Consider the following 14,903-nt stretch of genomic DNA (forward strand, 5'->3'; position numbering starts at 1 on the left):
TTACAATTGGTTTGGAGAGGAACCACCCGACCATTTTGACGAAAAGATGCAACTCTTCATATCGACTGTTGCATCCATATGCCTTGATTATGGCAGTCCAAATCGTTGATCCCTTAACACGAATGGCATCAGATGACAGCTTTGCTTCAGTGATTGCTCCTAGTTACCATACATCTTTATGATTTCTGCAGAAACGAAAGTGATTGATTCTAAATCTTTTTTCAAGGATTGTCCATGGATCTCCTTCCCAAGTTCTTGAAATTTAAGTTCTCCACAAATACTCAATATCCTTGCTATAGTCACCGAGTCTTGGCCGGTGTTTAGACATGTGCATTGCACGAAAAACACTCGATCAGGAGTGTCCATGCTATAACATTATTCTTCTCCATGTTATGAAACACTTTTAAGCAGTAGTCCAAAACACCACATTTCGAGTACATTATCATCAGTGAAGTAGAAACAGATACACCAGGCAGAAATCCATTCTTGACTGCATCGATCCCTTTTTCCAATGCCCTCAGTTTTCCACAAACAGGAAGAATTGTAGCAACTGTAACAACATTAGGCTTAAACCCTTCTTGTTGCATCCATATAATTGATCTTAACGCCTGCTCAAACTTCCCATTCATAACATAACCTGATAAAAATGCGGTGCAAGAAATAACATCTCTCCATTGATCCATAAAACACCTTTCTTCCAGATATCATATCTCCACATTTGCTAAACATATCACTAATCCAGATTGAATAAACTGTTGGTCCCACGTGCGGAATTTGAGATAGTAAAAACCGAAAATAAAGAATAAACTGGATACCGAGATTTACGTGAAAAACCCCTAAAAATTATTAGGGTAAAAACCACGGGCAAGATGAAAAGATTTCCACTATAATATTTTACTGGTGTACAACTCACTCACTGTGTTTCCAAAGAGAACACAAACTCTCTTAATACAGGAGAACAAAACACCTCACAAATATTATAGAACACACTCAAATATGTGTATACTGAGAGAGGAACTCAGAATGGGATGAATTGAAATGAGGGGAGGGAGCTCTATTTATAGAGCTCCCTCGACGCGTCCTTTACGCGTTTCTCGTGTGAAATCGTATTTGTCAACTTTCAAAATTCAATCTTTTCTGCACGAGCAATTCAAAGTTTTACGCATTGACAGACATGCATTTATTGCATGTCTGCCATATGCATTCTTGCCGACATTTCTTCCACTTGGAGATTTGATTGAGAATCAAACACATCTTTACACTTCCTTCATCTTCACACATCCTTTCAATCTTGCCATCCCTGCTGCTTACGTCTCCGCTAGACCACTGGAAGATCTACACAACTCAAACTTATCAGTGTTCACTGGTTTGGTCAGAAAATCAGCTATGTTGTCTTTCGTATGAATCTTCTGCATATCCACGCTTCCTTCTTCTACTACTTCTCGCACAAAATGAAATTGTACTCCAATGTGTTTCGTCCTGGAATGAAAGGCTGGATTTCTTGCGATGTGCAAGGCACTCTGACTGTCACAAAACAAAGAAACATTCTCTTGTTTGTGCCCGATCTCCTCCAATAACCTTTTAATCCATATTGCCTCCTTGCAAGCTTGAGTAGCTGCCATGTATTCTGCCTCTGTTGTAGATAACGCCACAACTGTCTGCAGTTTTGAAACCCAGCTTACTGCTCCCCCTGCAAGCGTAAACACATAACCAGTAGTAGATTTCCTCTTATCAGGATCACCTGCATAATCTGAATCGACATAGCCCCTGAGTGTAAAATACGATCCTCCATAACATAATGCAGCATTCGAGGTACCCTTAATATATCTAAGGACCCTCTTAACAGTGCTCCAATGCTCTCTTCCAGGATTCGCCATATACCAACTAACTGCTCCCACTGCTTGAGCAATGTCCGGTCTTGTACAGATCATAGCGAACATCAAACTTCCCACTGCTGATGCATATGGTACTCGAGACATCTCCATCCTCTCTGCTTCACTGCTAGGACACATCTCGGAGGATAACTTGAAATTAACAGGAAGAGGGGTCGAAATTGGCTTACTATCTTGCATGTTGAAGCGTTGCAAGATTTTCTTCAAATAATTTTTCTGGGAAAGCCAAATCTTTCTGTTACTTCTATCTCGGTGAACTTGCATCTCTAGAATCTTGTTTGCTGGTCCCAAGTCCTTCATATCAAATTCCCTAGCCAACTGTGCCTTCAATCCTTGGACATGATCTTTATTGGGGCCTGCTACCAACATGTCGTCCACATACAACAGCAAAATGATATAATCATCATCAGACCTCTTGAAATACGTACAAGGGTCTGCACTCAGTCTGTTGTATCCAAGGCTCATGATATAGGAATCAAATCTCTTGTACCAACACCTCGGCGCCTGTTTGAGACCGTACAGAGATTTCTTCAACCTGCAAACCAAGTTCTCTTTGCCTATTTCTGCAAAACCTTCTGGCTGGAGCATATAGATTTCTTCTTCAAGATCTCCATGAAGAAATGCCGTTTTCACATCTAGCTGTTCTAGATGTAGGTCAAACATCGCACACAATGCCAACACTACTCTGACTGTTGTAAGCCGAACCATAGGAGAAAATATCTCATTGAAGTCAATGCCTTCTTTCTGAGCATACCCTTTTACCACCAATCTAGCACGATACCGCTCCACTTGGTTATTGCCATCACGCTTGATCTTATAGACCCATCTGTTTCCAATGGCTTTCCTCCCTCGTGGTAATGTAACAAGATCCCAAGTTTTATTCCTGTCTAAAGCCTCCAACTCTTCTTGCATTGCTATCATCCATAAGGATACATCCGAGCTTTGAATAGCCTCGTGGAAACTCGATGGCTCACCATCCTCTGATAATAGACAATATGCAATGTTGCTTTCAGTGACATAATCTGAAAGCCAACCTGGTGGTCTTCTGTCTCGAGTTGACTGCCTCACATTGGAAACTTCAGACTCAACATGTTCTTGTTCTTCGTGCTCTGGTACTGCTTCACAAGAAACTTGACCTTCGTCCGTCTTATTTTCCACATGAAATATAGTAGTTTCTGAATTCAGTGTGCCTTTGTCTCCCTTTACTTTATCTTCCTCGAAGATAACATCCCTGCTGATGACAAACTTGTGAACAGTAGGATCCCACAAGCGAAACCCCTTTACTCCATCAGCATAACCCAAGAAGATACATTTTTTGGATTTCGAATCCAACTTCGATCTTTCTTGCTCATTGTACAGAACGTACACCGGACTTCCAAATGTATGCAAATGAGAATAATCTGTCGGCTTCCCGGTCCACATCTCCATCGGAGTCTTCAGATCAATCGCCATTGAAGGAGAACGATTGATAATATAACAAGCGGTTTTGACTGCTTCCGCCCAAAATGATTTTTCTAGACCTGCAGTCCTCAACATAGCTCTTGTTCTGTCCAACAAGGTTCTGTTCATCCGCTCCGCCACTCCATTCTGTTGAGGTGTGTAAGTCGTCGTGAACTGTCTCTTGATGCCTTCATGTTGACAAAATTCATCAAACTCGTCACTGATATATTCTCCTCCATTGTCAGTCCTCAGACACTTGATTTTCTTTTCAGAATCAAGTTCAACCCGCGCTTTGAAATCTTTGAAGATCTGGAAAACATCTGATTTTTTCTTGATTGGATACACCCAACATCTCCTAGAGAAATCATCAATGAACGAGACAAAGTATCTCGCTCCTCCTAGGGATACAACCGGTGCTTGCCAAACATCCGAATGAATCAGCTCTAATATGCTTTTGCTCCTGGCAGTAGAAGTGCCAAACTTTAATCTGTGTTGTTTACTGGTAACACAGTGCTCACAAAAGGGTAGTGACACTTTTGTAAGTCCCGGCAGCAGCTTCCGTTCTGAGAGAATTTTCAACCCCCGTTCTGACATATGCCCGAGCTTTCTATGCCATAACACTGTTAATTCTTCTCCTGAACCAATTGATGCAACAGCTAGTTCTGCCTCTTTGTGTGTTTCTCCCAAAAGTACATACAGATTTGCAGCAACCTTTTCCGCCTTCATAACCACAAGCGCGCCCTTCACAATTTTCATGATCCCGTTCTCGATCCGAGTTTTGCACCCGATTTCATCCAATTGTCCCAAGGACAAAAGATTTTCCGTCAGTCCTTTCACATGTCGTACCTCCTGTATGGTGCGAATGGTGCCATCAAACATTTTAATTTTGATAGTACCGACCCCAGCGATTTCCAAGGCATGATCATTTCCCATGAATACAGATCCTCCTGAGATTGGTTCATAATGATCAAAACATTCTCTCCGAGACGTCATGTGCCACGTCGCTCCTGAATCCATAATCCATGTGTCACAAAATTTGTGTCTGCCTTCTGCAACAGTTGCCGCTTCGCTGAATAATATTTCACCACTTCCTGAAGTACTGGCCACATTTCCTTGAGAACTTTTATCGATACTCGTACACTCTTTCTTGAAGTGCCCTTTACCGCCACATTTAAAGCAGTAAATATTTTTCTTCTTACTTCTCGAATTTGATCTACCTCGTCTTTGGCTCCCACTGGAGTCACGGTCCATGAATCTTCCTCTTATCATCGGCAAAGCTTCTGCCTGCTTCGAAGTTACCAACCTGTCTTCCTTATTCTTGCGCCGGCTTTCTTCTCCGAGAACCGCAGTTAAGACATCGTCGAATCTTAGAAAGCCCATAAGAATATTGTTGGTAATGTTGATGATAAGTTGATCGTATGAATCTGGTAGACTTTGAAGTAGAAGCTCCGCACGTTCATTTTCCCCTATTTTATGCCCCATGGAAGTGAGTTGGGCAAATAGAGTATTTAGTGTGTTGATATGGTCGGTCATCGATGAAGATTCCGCCATCCGAAGAGTATAAAGCCTTGTCTTTAGGAAAATCATATTGTGTAGGGACTTGACCTCGTACATCTTTGTCAGAGTATCCCAGATAACTTTGGCTGTTTTTATCTCAGAGATACTTGACAAAACTTCGTCAGCTATAGCCAAGTGTAAATTGGCAACAGCATTATCATTCATCTCGTTCCACTTTCCACCATCTGTAATCTCCACCGGTCTGTCTCCAATAGCCGCCAAGCAATTCTCCTTTCTTAAAACTGCTTGTATCTTTATTTTCCACAGCATAAAATTGCTTCAATTGAACTTTGCTATCTCGTACCTTCCCGCCATTATGTCTACAACAATTTTAGTAGACCGGACAAAATAATCCCGCCTTAAATAAAAAATCTCAAAAAATCTTTTCTGATGTGGAAGATCAGTCTAGGCTGCAACCACAGAGCATACTCAGAATTTTAAGAAATTTTAAACCAAAGCTCTGATACCACTTGTTGGTCCCACGTGTGGAATTTGAGATAGTAAAAACCGAAAATAAAGAATAAACTGGACACCGAGATTTACATGGAAAACCCCTAAAAATTATTAGGGTAAAAACCACGGGCAAGATGAAAAGATTTCCACTATAATATTTTACTGGTGTACAACTCACTCACTGTGTTTCCAAAGAGAACACAAACTCTCTTAATACAGGAGAACAAAACACCTCACAAATATTATAGAACACACTCAAATATGTGTATACTGAGAGAAGAACTCAGAATGGGATGAATTGAAATGAGGGGAGGGAGCTCTATTTATAGAGCTCCCTCGACGCGTCCTTTACGCGTTTCTCGTGTGAAACCGTATTTGTCAACTTTCAAAATTCAATCTTTTCTGCACGAGTAATTCAAAGTTTTACGCATTGACAGACATGCATTTATTGCATGTCTGCCATATGCATTCTTGCCGACATAAACAACTGTTTCGAGTACTCCTTCATTTTGGTCACATAACCATGAGCCTCCTGCCCTATTTTTCGAGCGAAAACTTCTCCGGTCGCTGAAAGAATATTTGTCAATATAACTGAGTTAACTTCTATACCCTCCCTTACCATCCACCTGGTGTATTCCAATGCTTCCCTTTGCAACCTATTTTGACCAAAACCAGCTATCATGGTTTCCCATACCGCAACATCCCTCTCCTCGAATATACGGCTTGCCAGCTTAATCCTGTCACATTTGAAATACGTTTCGATCAAACCGGTCCTAATTATACAACTCTCAATCAATCAACTTATATTCAACATTCTACGAGTTTTCAGTCCCTGGGTCAAAGCACTAGTCCCCACCAAGCTCTTGATCAAACAAGAAAAGCTATAAACATTCAACTTCACACCTGAAGCCCTCGTCTCCAAGAATGATCCCAACACTTCCCGATAATTGTGCCTGCTTTGTTTGCAAGAACTCGTTTTTTTTCGAGATAATTTATCCTTACATGCACGTGCACTTGCTTCGCTGCATCAATGGACTTGACTCTCTCACAAGTAGAATTAAGCGATGAAAATTTTGGGACGTTAGTGGGCAATGCCAGTCACGGTGGTCCCGATAATCCGATATGGCAAGTGCTTCTTTAAGTTTGTTCTGTTCAGCAAATTTCTGCATATCTTTGTAAATAGCATGTGGGTTTTTTTGAATATTGTTACAAAGTTTGGGAAAGCGTCATTTTTCTTGAATTTCTTGGGTTTTTGCTTCGAATGTGTGGGTGGAGAGAGTGATGCTAATGCTTTGATCTTGAAGGTACCATTGTTGTGGTTTAGTTGGGTATCAAACTTATTAGGAGGGAAAGAGTGGATGAAAATTGAAGCTCTAAAGGTTATGGCGGCAGAATGCCTCCATTAAACGTCAATCAGCAATTTGGAACAATCATGGTGCAATTGTTTGGATTGGATAACTTGAAGCTGAGGTTTATAAGTGCTTGTTTATTTTTCATTTTTTAAGATAGAAACTGAATAAAAATTATTAAAATTTTCATTTTTTATTTTATCTTTCCTACATAAATTATTCAAGGGCTTTCAGAATTACAAATCAGTTCAAATAATAATAAATTACATAAAAAAACAGTTTTTCCAAAGTTGTATTGTTGATGGGATCATTTTACCGAAATTTTTTAACTTTCTGTGAATTAGTTTTGGTTTCCATGAAATGCCAACAAAAAACAGGTTATAACCTTAAAGTCTGCTCTCTATGGTCCAATCTCCAATCCTAGGTGAATGTATATTTAGGGCCGGATTAAGATTTGGACGTTTCAGATAATTTTAGCTTGTATAACAAAATCGAAGGAAAAAAATATATTTTTTAAATGACGTACATAAAAAGTAGCAGTTTCTCTAAAAGAAACCATGAATCTGATTTCCAAACTCGAGTCGAAAATAATCTTGGTATGATAAGCTGCAGTTCAGAAACTTTTGATACTTTGTTTCTCTATTTCTCCCATTCTGTTATATCTTATCAGCATCATTCTACCTTCCACAGACAATTTACCGAGGATATATAAAGGCAGAACATAGATCACCACCTGTTCATAAGAACAAGTCTCACATTTCCCACCTCAGAATTGGGTTAAAACTTTTTTAAAAGTAATCTTTCATTTACATTTTCAGCAGCCATTATCCGCAAATTTGAGATCAGCAATTTCAAGACTTACTGAATTTTGATGGACCCATCTTTGTTATTTAGTTCCTCGGAGATGCTACCATTGAACCTGTTGTTCTGTAAGAATCTGTTGAAGCAAAGTTAAGAAATCTGTTAAATATCTTAAACAAAAAAAAAAAATCACAGCAGAATATTAGAGTATATGCATTAGCATTTACGCTTCACGAAGATTAGGTAGTTCAGCAAGTGAGTTTGGGAATGGCCCTTCAATTTGGTTGTTCTCCAAATGCCTTCTCAAGGATCAAACATAGATATTTGATTAATTTTTAATAATTATAATGGATGTGAATCTTGATACGTAAAGGTAAAAGTTTTGGAGCATACAGAATTTCTAAAGACTGCAGTGCTCTCAAATCAGGTAATGAACCTGAAAGGCTGTTGTCTCCAAGCAAACTGAAATTCAAATGATAAAAATTATGTCAACTCCATACATTGATGTACTAAGAATTTCAGTAGCCCTTACAGAAGCCTGAGTGCTGTTAAGTTGGATATACTTGCTGGCAGTGATCCGGACAATCCGAAGCCTGTCAAATTCCTACATTCATATTCGAACCAGTGCGTGAAAAACATGCAGATTTGGGAACTATAAAACCAGTGATAGAGCCTAAACGGTCATACTGGGATACAATATAATATGGAATTTCTAATATGTCAAATTTAGTCATATTTTGGAGGTTATGACTTTGAAGATGTTTTAAATGACTGTATAGTAAAAGAATACATACAAAGAGATAACTCGAATAACATCTCCTTCTGAGCATGAAACTCCAGTCCATGAATTTCCTCTAGACAAGCATGGATCCCCGACCCAATCTTCTGGAGGATTTTTCAGAGCAAGTCTCAAGTCTTCCATTGCCACCACTGTCAAGAAGAATATATAAAAGGCAAGAAAATTGAAAGCATTCTTTCCGTGAAAAGATTTGATCAAGGGAGTGCATTTGAAATTCCACCAAGTAGGATTTGAAACCCTTTATTACGAGTATAAAACATTAAAACCAGTAGTTAAAAAATTTAAAATCCATGAATTGAAAATTATCCAGATAAGTTTAATAGATTCCCACTTATGATTTCAGATTTCCTACCTTTTGAATCTCACTATCCAAATGCAAACTTAGGCTGCGTTTGATTAGGACATCTAAAGTAAAATATTTCCAACCTTCGATCTCGAATTGCATTCCAGTTGTTTTGTTTGGATATTAATGAATAAAGTAAATTACCATCTCTTGTCACAGTTCTTCCTCCAAGTGGGAAAATCTGAAGAACTTCACCAGCATTGATCAATGGCCCAACAGGAATGCCATTTTTGGGAACAAGAGATATCTCAGTTTGCCCGTTAAGTGGCCATTCTGTCCCGAAAACATTCTCACCATCGTCTGTTACATTCAAATCTTGGTAGAATATTTGTCCATTCACATTAATATCAAAAACTCTCCAGCTAAACGGGCTCGGGGATCGATTATCTTGGAAATAAAGTGCAATGTAGTAGTGTCCATTGGAGAGGGAATATGGTGGCCATTTCAGCGTAAGAGTCTTGCCTCTACTCGTTGTTAGTGCTGACAAAAAGGCCATCTGTGGCGGATTATTCCAAAATTTCAAAGGGTCTACGCTGACTTGACTCGAGACATATGGATTGTCATCGGTGAAAGGGTGCCAGTACCGATTGAAACTGTCATCTGGATAACTGACTCGACAAGTGTATTGTTCAAAGATCAGTTAAATATATTGCACTTCATACATCTTAGACAAGAAAATTGGCCACAAAATGCAATAAAGTTAGCAACATGCTTTCATACATTTTGGATAGTGTGCCAATGATTTGTGTTTGGATTTGAAATGTGAACAAGAGATTCACCAACTCTATTTCATCCTATCAACACAAATGCACAATTAGTACTATACTTCTAGCACTCCTGACAGTTAAAAAATCGCATCATTTATTTCAATTTTAAAGTAAAGTCAAAACTCAGAAAGATACAAAATACAAACTTCTATCTCATCTCAAAAGTTAAAAACAGGTACTCATTTTTTATGCAAAGTGTGAACCTCTCTCTATATGTGTGTATGAACTAAAGATTAAACTACACGAGAAATTTAAAAACTGTGCATCGTTAAGGTCCAACCAAGACTATAGGCGAATATTAGGAATAACATGAAACAGAGCTTCATACCTAATGATGTCTCCGCCATAGCCAAAAGAGCTTCTTGCAACAGTGGCTAACGCGTATTTCTCAAAGTTGGTCGAATTATAAACAGAATCATCAAGATTATATACTTCAAGAGATGAAATGAAAGGGCTGGAACCAACAGCAGTGTGCTCGTTTCTTGCAAGACAAACACTGAGGAACTTATTCTGAGCCATGAAAATGGCTTCATAGTACGAGGTTCCCCCCACGGCGTAATCCTCTGTGGTATTCACAGTGCTCCACTTTGTACCATCAATGATTTGATCGAACACAGGTGGTTCGTTCCCACCATCGAATCCTCCGTAGTAATATATAGTCTTCACAAGATATTTCCCACCCTTGATCACAGGAAAAGTGTAGCAAGTATTTTCTTGCTTTTGCGTTGGGAAAATACCTGAGAGTCTGTAATCTTGGCAAAATGTCTGGTCTATCTAAGGTTGTTTTGTTTCCAACTGATATATATTCATCATCTGAGACATATTCGATCTGTCCTTCTTCTACACCATGGTTTGAGCCACAATTTAGGAGGTAACCTGAATGAATAATTTTTTTTAACAAAAAAATCGTAGAAATAATAATACTCACAAAATCGAAAAGCAATAGAAAATCTACTGAATATATGTAATTATTTTTGAATGTTATATATGATTTCATTCTTTTTGATACCTTTAGGTTGTGGGGTGGCATGGATTGTTAAGGGGATGCTCACCAGCCAAAGGAGGAAGATGGAGGTGGACATGGTGGAGTGGTAGAGGCGCAATGGGAGGATGGAGAAAGTTTCCAGCGTGAAATCACACGGGATGGGGTGGAAGACGATGCATCAAAATGGGATTTTGGCCTGAATATATTTGTGAGAGAACCCCGTTAATTAACGGCTGTGCATGAACATAGATTGCTTTAAAATTTGACTGAACCTCGTTGCTTTAAGTTATTTTTCGGCCCTTCGTTTATCCCCCTTATTTGTGGCTCGTGTATTCCAATCAGCCATGCCACTGCAGACTTCCAAGTTCAGCTTCTATTTATAAAATTTACTTATAAACGTATTAATTCACAAGTTTACTGGTCACAACTTAAACTCATTCGAAGGTTCATCACCAACATTCTATCATAAAAATAAAAATCACTCCCTTATCCTTTAACAATAAAACATCCCTCCTTTAATTCTTTGGAAAATTACCAGATAAAATGTAACATTAAAAATCCATTCTTTGTTACGTCGGGTGATAAAGAATTTTAGCAAAGATCTTTAATTTTTTTTAAGCTCTGTAAAAATTTATTAATTTCTACCATACATACCCAGTGCAAGGATTCGAAAGACCCGGCCTCCATACGCTAAAAGAAAGAAAACAAACACTTCACAAATTTCGCAAAAACCAAACTGAATTTATCCACACACAAAAACAAAAAAAAGAGGATAATTTATCCACACACAAAATAAAAAGAAACCAAACTGAATTTACAAACGAATAATATGGGCATTGCTAAAATGAATGTATTTTAGTATGATTCATCGCTTGCCAGCCATGCTGAAGGACGTAATTTTCTGGGGTGTCGCAACCACCAGCGGAGCTTCGGGAGAGTTGTCGAATGTGAACTTATCGTGCATGAACCGACTTTCGATGATGGACTCGTCCTTGGGCACAATTTTGTAGCAATAGCAGCTCTTTAGTCCGGGTTGGTTCTGGTAGCAACTGGTGTCCACTGTTCTTCACCTGCTGAAAGTTCCATATGACACTAAATTTTCCCACCGTCGCTACCAAATGTTTTTCTTGTTTTCCACTTTCAGTAACCTGACAACATTAAGCAAAATGAGGCAACATTGGTACATAAATAAATTGATCCAGACAAAAAATTCTCCAAAATCTAAATTATTAGGGCCAAAAAAAAAAAACAATAACCGAAAACCAAGAAAACCAAAATATTTGCTTGATTCAAAACAGAAATGAAAACTTCGATTCAGTCAGCGGCCTGCAGAAAGCGGAATTTTCCTAGGCTGTCCAATCCTAAGATGGGGGTTTGGTGCCATTGGACTACGAGGCATATTGGCACATCAGACATTAAAGAAACTTACATGAAAAATAAATATTACCTAACTTGCAACCCCTAAAAACAGAAGCCATGTCCAAATTCCAAACTCTTGTATTGTACAACAACAAATGATTCATAAAGATTCGATGGCGTGAAAGCATTCAGATTTCAACAAGAAAATGTTCACACATATAAAATAAACATTTTCGATCAGTGTTCAAGCAGGATTGACATCGCATCTCGATATAAGGCATCGAGTCAAGGTGTGCACGGACAACATACACAAAAGATTAATGCAATCTCATTCTCATGACATGCAACACATTTCAATTGGCAAGCAAGTAATTACCAAATACTAGAGATTCCACCGAGAGGGTCAATATAATTCTAGGAAGTATAAATAACTTACCCAAGAGAAATGTCCAGCATGGAACTTACTACCAGATCCAGCCAAATGTGCATCCACAGGGGTCAGCTTCAGCAACCTTGGAGCTGGAATTTTGTTTCCCATTCGGCCGCTAAAACCAGTCTTAGTTTTACCATCCTTATCGGTGAATAAAGTGCAAATCAAGATCAAATAAGTGTCTGTGGTTCCCAACACCCATTTACCATCATAAGTAACATCAACTGAAGTAATAGGTGAACCAAGCCCCGGAAAAGCAGTTTTCGCCTGCCTCATTGAAGTCCTCGAGTATAATCTTATTTTCCCATCAAGTGAACCAACTACTATCGACCCATCTCCAGCAGTTGTGAAACATTGAAAATTTGTGCCCCTTGAAAACTGATGCCCTTGATTCCAATGCAACACAGGAGATTTCGAGTTTGTGATATTTTGAACTATCCCTTTCTTGTCGTGCATATCCCACTGACACAATCTATTATCATCCAGACCCAAGAAAGTTGACTCCGATGGGTCCAACTGAGAGCCCTTTGCGTCACTTGTTATCTCACTTATGGTAATATCAGTGCTATCCTTCTCAAACTTCCAATTTGTGACAATCTTTCCGGTCTCAATATCCAATTGGTGGAGCCCTGAGGAGTAAGGTTTTCCTTCCTTCAGGGGACTCATTAGCATCATGTTTGTCTCTCCCCTCATCAAGAGGGCCTTTTTAGGAGTGGTTCCAGAGTTCCCACCACTAGAGCCCAACTTTTGGTCATCAAACTTCACATAGACCCCCTTCCCATGAATCCCATGGCTAAAGTTCTTCACAACTTGAACCCCTGAATCACCAACCAAGAAACTATTATCCAACGCCCCTAAAGCCAAGCTCTGAATCCCACCACCCGTGGCCGCTTCCTCAAACTGCTCTAACAAGTCATGGCCATCTCTCACCGCAAATTCCATTGGCTTCTTCTCCGGAGTCCTCCAGTCCCCATCATCTGCATCCTCCCACATAGAATCATCCGACTCCTCTGGATTTAACCATCCAATGAAATCTTTCCCGTACGTCTTCACTTTGTTTTCCTCTGTCGGCCTCAAACCATAAACATTCTCGAACAAACAATCCTGAAATTTAGTAACGAAATTTCTGTAGTCCACATCCGTAAAAAACTTCAAGGCCCAAACTCCACCATCCACAAAATCAACCCGCTTCTGCTCCTCAAAATATTTCATCTGCATATCAGTAGAAACTCTCACTCTAATTTTCTTTCCTACCTTCAAAACCCAAGATCCCCACTCACGTACTTCACCTCATCATCATTATTATCATCCTCTTCACTTTCAGCCGTAGTGTCCAATTTCTTAACAAACTTATAATGAGCAAGCTTTTCGGAAACAACCCATTTCGCGTTTGGTGTGTTTCCACCAATATGAATGAACAGCTTAACAGCATTTACGCGATTCACATATTTCCTCAGCGAAAAAGATGGGTTTTTCGGGTATTTCAGCTTTAAATCCTGAAGCCTTGAATCAACGTCATCTAAGATTTTCACGCTAACTTTTGGACTCTGATCATCCGCATCAACATATTCTTCAGAATTTTGCTCCTCTATCTCGTCCTCGTCAGAATAATCAGATGAATCAGAAAGCTCAAGTCCTTCACGACTATTTGAACCTCCCATGGCTCAGTCTTCCAGACTAATCCAACAACGACAGCCACAAATTCGGGTCTTTTGAACAACGGGAAAAAGAAAGAAAAACACAGATCAAAATCGAGAATTTCCAAACCGGAAAATGTAGCGTTTCGATGAAGAATCTGATGATAAATGTAGAAGAGAAATTATAAAATATTAGAGAAACGCATCAATCGGAGCCGGTTAGGGCTTTATACTATCGACAGTTCTGGAACTTAGAGAAATCGAGTTGGCGTAGATCCAAGGGAGACACATGTGAGTTACTGAGTCAGCGGCTGCTTCAGTTCGAAGTAAACAAAGTAAATAGTTTTGATCAAAGGATAATAATTTGAGTGAGTCTCATGTGAGACCGTCTCACGGGTCATAATCCGTGAGACGGGTCAACCCTACCCATATTCACAATAAAAAGTAATACTCTTAGCATAAAAAGTAATACTTTTTCATGGGTGACCCAAATAAGAGATCCGTCTCACAAATACGACCCGTGAGACCGTCTCACACAAGTTTTTGCCTAATAATTTTCTCCGAACAGCGTGACAAACTGACAATCTTATTATATCATTTAATTAAATTAAATTAATTTTTTAATTACTCGAAATAATTCAAATATGAAAAAAATGTAATATAATAAAATATTTAAATAAAGCATAAGTATCCAATTTTTCGATAAATATGAAGATTATGATAAAATTAAAAGTAGATCTTTTATGAGACGGTTTTATGAATATTTATCTGTGAAACGGGTCAACTCTATCGATATTCACAATAAAAAGTAATACTCTTAGCATAAAAATTAATATTTTTTCATGGAGGACTCAAATAAGATATATGTCTCATAAAGTACGACATGTGAGACCGTCTCACACAAATTTTTTCTTAGAATTAAATATTAGATGCATGTGGAAATGAATATATAAATGAGATTCAGATGAAAACTACGAATCTTCTAATTTTCATGGAACAAGGCCAACATTATTGGGCCGTCTAATTAAATCCATTCGATATATACAAAAAAATAATACCGGTTCCGAGTTGTTAGTCGGTGCCAGATTTGT

General features: G+C 38.8%; 3 pseudogenes; all 3 read right to left on the reverse strand.

The window, feature by feature from the left end:
• LOC140826877 (pentatricopeptide repeat-containing protein At1g71460, chloroplastic-like) lies at positions 1–7,048 on the reverse strand (annotated as a pseudogene).
• Positions 7,049–7,118: 70 nt separating this feature from the next.
• On the reverse strand, positions 7,119–11,077 carry LOC140826957 (probable LRR receptor-like serine/threonine-protein kinase At1g67720; annotated as a pseudogene).
• Positions 11,078–11,158: 81 nt separating this feature from the next.
• Positions 11,159–14,127, reverse strand: LOC140826956 (protein CYPRO4-like; annotated as a pseudogene).
• Positions 14,128–14,903: the final 776 nt, after the last annotated feature.

The sequence above is a fragment of the Primulina eburnea genome, chromosome 3 (genome assembly GCF_022965805.1).
Source record: "Primulina eburnea isolate SZY01 chromosome 3, ASM2296580v1, whole genome shotgun sequence".
NCBI lineage: Eukaryota > Viridiplantae > Streptophyta > Magnoliopsida > Lamiales > Gesneriaceae > Primulina > Primulina eburnea.